Raw genomic sequence first — 8,090 nt, forward strand, 5'->3', positions numbered from 1 at the left:
AAGTTGACTTGCATTTACTGATTCACAGGCCTTGATATCCTTGCTTGCGATAAGCTGAATCTTGATGTACTATTGCCGTACTTCTCCCCCTGTTGCTTTGAACGGGAAGTTGAGTGGTTTTAGTTGGTACCTCCACTCTTTCGGACATATTTTCCAGGGTTGTAGGATTGTGTGAGTAAATGAATCTGGCAGGTTATTTGCAATGTGTTGCAAATCTTCTGAACGCATGGTTCAGATCTTTGAGTATGTGGATTTGAGGCGGGAAATGTGTTGAACATTCCACTAATTTTCTGGCATTCTTTATGGTACTTGAAATCTCCCCCTAATGCCTGGAAATGTTCCTCACTGAATTAGCATACTGGCCTTGAATAACTCCCCATGCGAGGGGCTTGAGGTATTGACGGAAATACAATTATTCCTTACATAGATCCCAACTATATGTTGAGGGGCCAATGATGTATGCCGGGTGGTGATATCAGTATGCAACCGAATTACCGCGGATAGGAAATACTTGGTAGATATCCACATATCAAATATAGAGGGGAATAATATTGTGCAGTTCTGTCATGAGCATGTAAAACTGCATGACTCCAATGTAAAGTTAGCAAGTTGCAATTCCAAAGTAAAGATAATGCAATTAGCTTAACTCTTTGGATAGGATTCTACCAAACCATTTTGAGTCTAGACATTAGGATAATTTGCTAAACTTCAATCCAAAAGCTATAGAGAATGCCCTCAAGGAGAATTCTGCAATGTTATCCATTCGATTTGCTTGAAATCGATGTCAGGATAATGAGCCAATGGTTTCGTGTGAATAAAGAACACACTTAAGACCATCATGTAGATATGTCTTTTAAAACCATGGAATATCTGAATAGTCTACTCAATGGCTGGGAAGAGCCACTTACCTCGACTTGATGCGTTCAAGGAGTTTGAGTGGTGCGTAGACTTTAAGGTGCGAGCCTTAAAATTAGCTTCCCTGTGTCACTTGTAATGCACACAAAATCCAAATATTGTTAGAATTTAGCATCATAATAATCATAAACCATTGGAATTGCTAATAGTTTCGGTTTCAACCCAATGTCAATGATGACCAAAGCAGGAATGCCAAGGTTGTCATGAAAAAGACACTCTGGAAACTATCTCGTACGCAACATGTGCTATGGGTTTTGTAGGATGTGTAGTACAACCATGATGATACATAGAGAATGTGCTTGCCATATCCGTTGCGTATGGTAAAGAGAAGATATTCCTCTTTGTTGTCATCATAAGTTTCACTATGGAAACTATTTTGACGGATACCTCTATAATTTAGTAGGGTACGAGTTAAATCCGGAAGCAATAAAGCATCCTGACGTTACTTGAGTACCCAGAGGGACAGTAAATATGACTCGAGTTGAGCCAACAAATACCTCATCGCGTCTAGCGATTTTAAAATATCTCATTTCTCTTAACGAGTGTGGAAACATTTCACTTCCCTGAGTATAGAGTTCGTGGTGCATATGTCCACAAGGCACAAATCATCTTTCATCAGATCGACCCCCGTAGAAATCTATATATAGACATGAAGATTCTCAAGAAAATCACTGTAAGATATATAGAATACATACAAATGTATTTGTACCAAAGTGCTGATACAATATATTGTGATATACAATATATGATGACAACAATACTTATGTTGTTGTTACAACATCGTAAATGGACATTAATTATATTAACCACTCAGGAGATTGAAAGACTATTCATAGTCTCCAAACATGTCGGTTGAGGCATATTCAACAATCACATTCTCCGTGCCCATAGGGTCCCGTCACAGCTGGTGACGTCGGATTGAAGGTTGAAGTAAGATTCAAACCTTTGCCCTTGAGGTTCATTGTATCTCAGGAATTGCTGATACAGAATAACCAGATGCTGAGATCTGAATCTAATGCCTTATGATATATAAGACACCATTTTTCTGTTAGTGGTGTGATCCGAAATAGAGGTGAATCCAGGATTGCACATATTATCCCACGAGACACAAGAGCGATCATGATGTCCATGGCCCAGATAGGGCAATGGTGGCCATTGAGGGCGAATGCCTCAAACTCTATAGCCATATGTTACCTCTATGGGTAAACCAGAGATAATTAATTTACAACTAGTAAATTAAAGACCATCATGGTTGATGTTGTAATGAACTTAGCAAAAGCAATGGGTATTTCAAGAAGTTATCTTGAAACCATTAGTGTGAATCTCAAACTGCTAAATATAACACCTTGAAGATAATCTTCAAAATGGAGTAGATCTCGTAGCACTAGGGAGTATAATCTGATGAAATCAGTAGATACTCACTCGTAATGCCTTATGTCATGACTTAGTAAAATGTGTGGGAGAGGACTTCGTAAAGCAATGTGACGCCCCCGATTTGACCGTACACTAATCATGCACGCAAATGTGTACGACCAAGATCAGGGACTCACGGGAAGATATCACAACACAACTCTAAAACATAAATAAGTCATACAAGCATCATAATACAAGCCAGGGGCCTCGAGGGCTCGAATACAAGTGCTCGATCACAGACGAGTCAGCGGAAGCGACAATATCTGAGTACAGACATAAGTTAAACAAGTTTGCCTTAAGAAGGCTAGCACAAACTGGGATACAGATCAAACGAGGCGCATGCCTCCTGCCTGGGATCCTCCTAACTACTCCTGGTCGTCGTCAGCGGGCTGCACGTAGTAGTAGGCACCTCCAGTGTCGTAGGTGTCGTCGTCGACGGTGGCGTCTGGCTCCTGGACTCCAGCATCTGGTTGTGACAACCAGATAGAAAAGAAAAGGGGGGAAAAGAGGGAGAGAAGCAACCGTGAGTACTCATCCAAAGTACTCGCAAGCAAGGAGCTACACTACATATGCATGGGGATATGTGTAAAGGGGCATATCAGTGGACCGAACTGCAGAATGCCAGAATAAAAGGGGGATAGCTAGTCCTGTCGAAGACTACGCTTCTGGCCATCTCCATCTTGCAGCATGTAGAAGAGAGTAGATTGAAGTCCTCCAAGTAGTATCGCATAGCATAATCCTACCCGGCGATCCCCTCCTCGTCGCCCTGTTAGAGAGCGATCACCGGGTTGTATCTGGCACTTGGAAGGGTGTATTTTATTCAGTATCCAGTTCTAGTTGTCATAAGGTCAAGGTACAACTTCGGGTCGTCCTTTTACCGAGGGACATGGCTATTCGAATAGATAAACTTCCCTGCAGGGGTGCACCACATAACCCAACACGCTCGATCCCATTTGGCGGGACACACTTTTCTGGGTCATGCCCGGCCTCGTAAGATCAACGCGTCGCAGCCCCACCTAAGCACAACAGAGAGGTCAGCACGCCGGTCTAATCCTAAGCACGCAGGGGTCTGGGCCCATCGCCCTATGCACACCTGCACGTTGCGTACGCGGCCGGAAGTAGACCTAGCCTAGTGGCGTTCCAGTCCAATCCGGCGCGCGCCACTCAGTCGCTGACGTCACGAAGGCTTCGGCTGATACCACGACGCCGGGATACCCATAACTACTCCCGCGTAGATGGTTAGTGCGTATAGACCAAATGGCCAGACTCAGATCAAATACCCAGAACTCGTTAAGTGTGTTAAGTATCCGCGAACGCCGACCAGGGCCAGGCCCACCTCTCTCCTAGGTGGTCTCAACCTGCCCTGTCGCTCCGCCATAAAGTAACAGTCGGGGGCCGTCAGGAACCCAGGCCCACCTCTACCGGGATGGAGCCACCTGTCCTTTCAGCCCCCTCATCAGAATCACTTGCGGGTACTCCTCGAGCCCACCCGACTTTAGTCACCACATGTGTCATGTATATAATGTATATAGTATATACCCGTGATCACCGCCCAGGTGATCACGGCCCGATAGTATAGCACCGCAGACGGACAAGAATGTAGGGCCATTGATGGAAAACTAGCATCCTATACTAAGCAATAGGATAGCAGGTAAGGGAAACAACTGTAGCAACAATGACAGGCTATGCAACAGAATAGGATTAATCGAAAGCAGTAACATGCTACACTACTCTAATGCAAGTAGTAGAGAGTAGAGTAGGCGATATCTGGTGATCAAGGGGGGGGGCTTGCCTGGTTGCTCAGACAAGAAGGAGGGGTCATCGGTGACGTAGTCGACCACAGGGGCATCAGCATCGTCACGGGTTCTACCGAAGAGAAGAGGGGGGGGGGAGAAACAGTAAATACATAGCAAGCAAGTGCATAACAGGACAACAGGCAGAGCTAGACGTGTTCTAACACGGTATGAGGTGATACCGGTGAAGGGGGGAAACATCCGGGAAAATATTCCCGATGTTTCGCGTTTTCGGACAAACGGACCGGAGGGGGAAAGTTGCTAGTTCGATAGGTTAGGGAGGTGTGGTGGACGAACGGACTGCGTATTCGGATTCGTCTCGTCGTTCTGAGCGACTTTCATATAGAAAGCATTTCCATCCGAGTTACGGTTTAAAAGATATGAATTTTCAAAGTTTATTTGAATTTCTGGAATTATTTGAATTAAGCAAAAAATGAATTATGACATCAGCATGAGGCAATGCTGACGTCGGCAGGTCAACAGAGCGACTGACCAGGTCAAACTGACCAGTGGGCCCCATCTGTCATAGACAGTGGGCTAACAGAAGATTAAACTAATTAATTTTTAGTTAATTAACTACTGGGCCCACCTGTCAGTGAGTGATTAGATTAATTAATTAGTTTTAATTATAAAAACATTTTTCTTTTTTTTTTAATTTTGCGGCGGGGCCCGCATGTCAGTGACTGGGCCTGCCCAGTCAGCAGTTGACTGGGTCAACCCAGTCAACTGGGACCCACGGGGCCCACTGGCAGTGGCCCTGGGGTGGCCCCAGGCCAGCCACGTCGGCGGGCGGCGCCGGAGCGACTCCGACGAGCCAAACGCGGCGGCGCGGCTCGGGAGGGGCGCGGGTTTCGCGCACAGGGGGTCTGCGGGGTTGTGGCTGGGCGCGTTCGACGCGGCTCGGCGCCGCGCGTCCAACGCTGGTGGCCGGAGTGGCTGGAACGGGCGGGGCGAGCGCTTCGAGCTCGCCGGCGGCGAGGTGCTTCGGGCTGGGGCGGGTGTGGCGTTAGAGCGCGCGAGCGGCCGAACTAACTAGCTAGGCGGGTGCGGCACGATGCGGTCGAGCTAACGGGCCTACGCCCATGACCAATTGGTCACCGGAGACCTGCCGGCGACGAGCTCCGCGGCGCTGCGTTCGGGCGCGCGTGGGGAAGCAGCTAGGGGGCGCGCGAGAGCGAAAGGACAGGGGAGGAGGGGGGAGAAGCTCACGGCGAGGCTGTAGGGGGACGTCAGTGTGCTCGGGGAGGCTCGTCGGAGGCGAAACGGGGCGGCGATCGACGGCGGCCGTGCGGGGAAGAAGAGCTCGGGGAGGTCGTTGCAGGGGCTCCGGTCTCCAACGGGCTGCACCAGACGAAGCAGCGGGCGACGGCGGTCCTTGGAGACACCTTGGGGCGGCGAGGTGGGTACGGTGGCCGTGTGAACGACGGTGAACGGCGGCGACCGCGTCGGGCGTGGGGAAGGAAGGAGCGGCGCGGATCTGGGAGGGGAGAAGAGAGAGGCGCAGAGGCCGAGAGGAGAGCGGGGGCGAGTGGGAGAGAGGCCCGAGGAGGCGGGGGGTGCTGGCGCCCTTATCCTCCCCGTCGCCAGCGAGGTGGTGCGGCGGGGACTGCCCCTGTTCCGACCCCGGTCGGGGGAACAGGGAAGGGGGCGAGTGGGAGAGGTGGGCTGGGCCGGGGGTCGGCCCAGTTGGGCCAGGGCTGCTGTGGGGGGGGAGGGCCTTCTCCTTTTTCTTTTTCTTTGTCTGTGTTCTTTTGCATTTTCTTTTTATTTGTTTATTTTCTTTTCTGTTTTATTCCATTTAAAAGTATTTAGGTATTTTATAAAAATGTGTTTTCTCCACCATAATTACCAGTGTATTATTTGGCACCCACCGAACATTTTTGTTTAAAATTTTGAAAACTTTTATTTTCCACTTTAAATTTAATTGAAGTTTGAATTAGGAGTTTGAAAAGAAATGTGTTCCAAATGTGATCAAGCCCTGTTTAGCAACATGATTAGCTTAATCACAGAGGGTTACTGTAGCATGATTCTCGGGGTGTTACAAATCTCCTCCACTACAAGAAATCTCGTCCCGAGATTTAAGAGGGGAAGTAAGGGGGAAGGGATTTGGTCGCGAAATTCTAACGAGTCTTCTCGGTCTTGGTTGCTATTCTCAAAGCGGTTGATCCATTACGTTGATGTCTTCATTTTCCTGCTTCAGGTCATCATGATGAAGCTGGCATCCTTCCTTCGGGAACTCCATCGTACTTACGAAGGACAAGGGGTAACTTCGGAATAACAGGCCTCTGAACGGTTGACTATCTGGTTGATAACATCGGGAAAGGTGGCGGAAAGTAACTCTCGAATGGAAATTTAAGACAATATCGAGAGCAAAGTAAGGAGGTATCGTGGGGAAGTTTCGAGCGGGTAGGCAATCGTTTGATGCCTGAAGGGTTCTGAGCAACGGGAATAAGTATTGTGTCTGATACCAAAATTGATGATCTCACGAAAGGTGGCACGTGAATTACATACGAAGCCAAGCGTGAGGAATAACCTTGGGAACAAGGGGTGTACAAGAGAGTCAGGTTTCGATCCTGTGGAACTGTGGGTTATGGGCCCACCATGTGGGTTAAAAATAGGAGCGGTGACATCTCGCACGGTCATGATAGCAAGGCATGTCAGGGAACACCCTGTCAGTTATGTCGGCAACACGTTGGTACCAAGGGCAAGGGACGAAGAGAACCATTTTCCTGCTCGTTCAAACGAGGCGGACCATTAGGCAAAGTTCTCGTCCATCAGTGGTTACCGAAATGTCGTCAACAATAGTAACAGGGTCTTACTGACAGAGCTGTACACCGAGGTGTTTACATGAGCAGGAGAATATTACTGCTTAGATCATATAGATCACCAGAAAGGTTAAACCAAACAATGGAAAGGAAAATATGATTATTAGATTAAACAGAAGAATGGAAAGGAAAATGTGTTTAAACACATATTTCAAGGGTATATCCTTCCCAAGGACAAGCTGAGCATGATATTCATGACAGGATATAATGTAGAAAACTCTTTAGGTAGGGGAGAGAAATTTCATGACATTACCCATACAACGGTGTTTGGATAATTGAGCAGGAAACATTTAGCATTGGGCTTCAAATGTTCCTGTTGAAAATCGGAGTACCATAGACATGCTTCGAGATAGCACTGACATGGTCAACAGGGGAAGATCAGACTTTGGAAACAAAAAGGATCCATCAGGAACAACTTATAGAATAAGTCTTACAATTTCCTCATGGAAGAACAACTAACCTGGCTAAAAGGAAAAAACTTATAACAATAGGGCCTCCCGCCAGGTGTGCTGGGTATCATCACCTTACCGGGTCATAAATAGGCCAATGTTATAACTCTTGGAAATATGTTCCAACCATCATATCTGACCGAGATTCAGATCTGATTGGTGTCAGGATAACTCAGACTTAGGAGGCCTGAGAAGAGAAGGTGCAACACAAATTGTCGAAACGACATCGAAGATTCTCGGGAGATGAACTATGGAAGCGAGTTCCGAACAAGGGTTCATAATTAAATCAAGGAGAGGTGAGGAGGTGACTGCTTGACTCAGCGACAATCCATTGAGATTTCCAAAGGATGGATTTCCACCACTATGTGAACAAGGAGATAACATTAGCTAGATCGAATGACTTAATGATGTATGCTCGAGGAAAACATACACAGTTAAACATTAGTTGAAATGTGCAACCGAAATATGGGCTAGGTAGCACAATCAATGTTCGAATGATGATTCATTAAACCATAGACGTAGAATGAAACTATAGACCAATGACTTCAAAGCAATAGGGTTGCTAGAAGTTTAGAATTTACACATCACAGACCATTTGTTGGTATTCCTTTTAGAAACAACACGGGGACCAAGAAGAATGGTGATGGAGAGAAGTATCACTGTACCAAGATGTCATGCGAGGTGGTGAAATTCTT

The sequence above is a fragment of the Aegilops tauschii genome, chromosome 6, assembly GCF_002575655.3.
Source record: "Aegilops tauschii subsp. strangulata cultivar AL8/78 chromosome 6, Aet v6.0, whole genome shotgun sequence".
In the NCBI taxonomy this organism is placed as follows: domain Eukaryota; kingdom Viridiplantae; phylum Streptophyta; class Magnoliopsida; order Poales; family Poaceae; genus Aegilops; species Aegilops tauschii.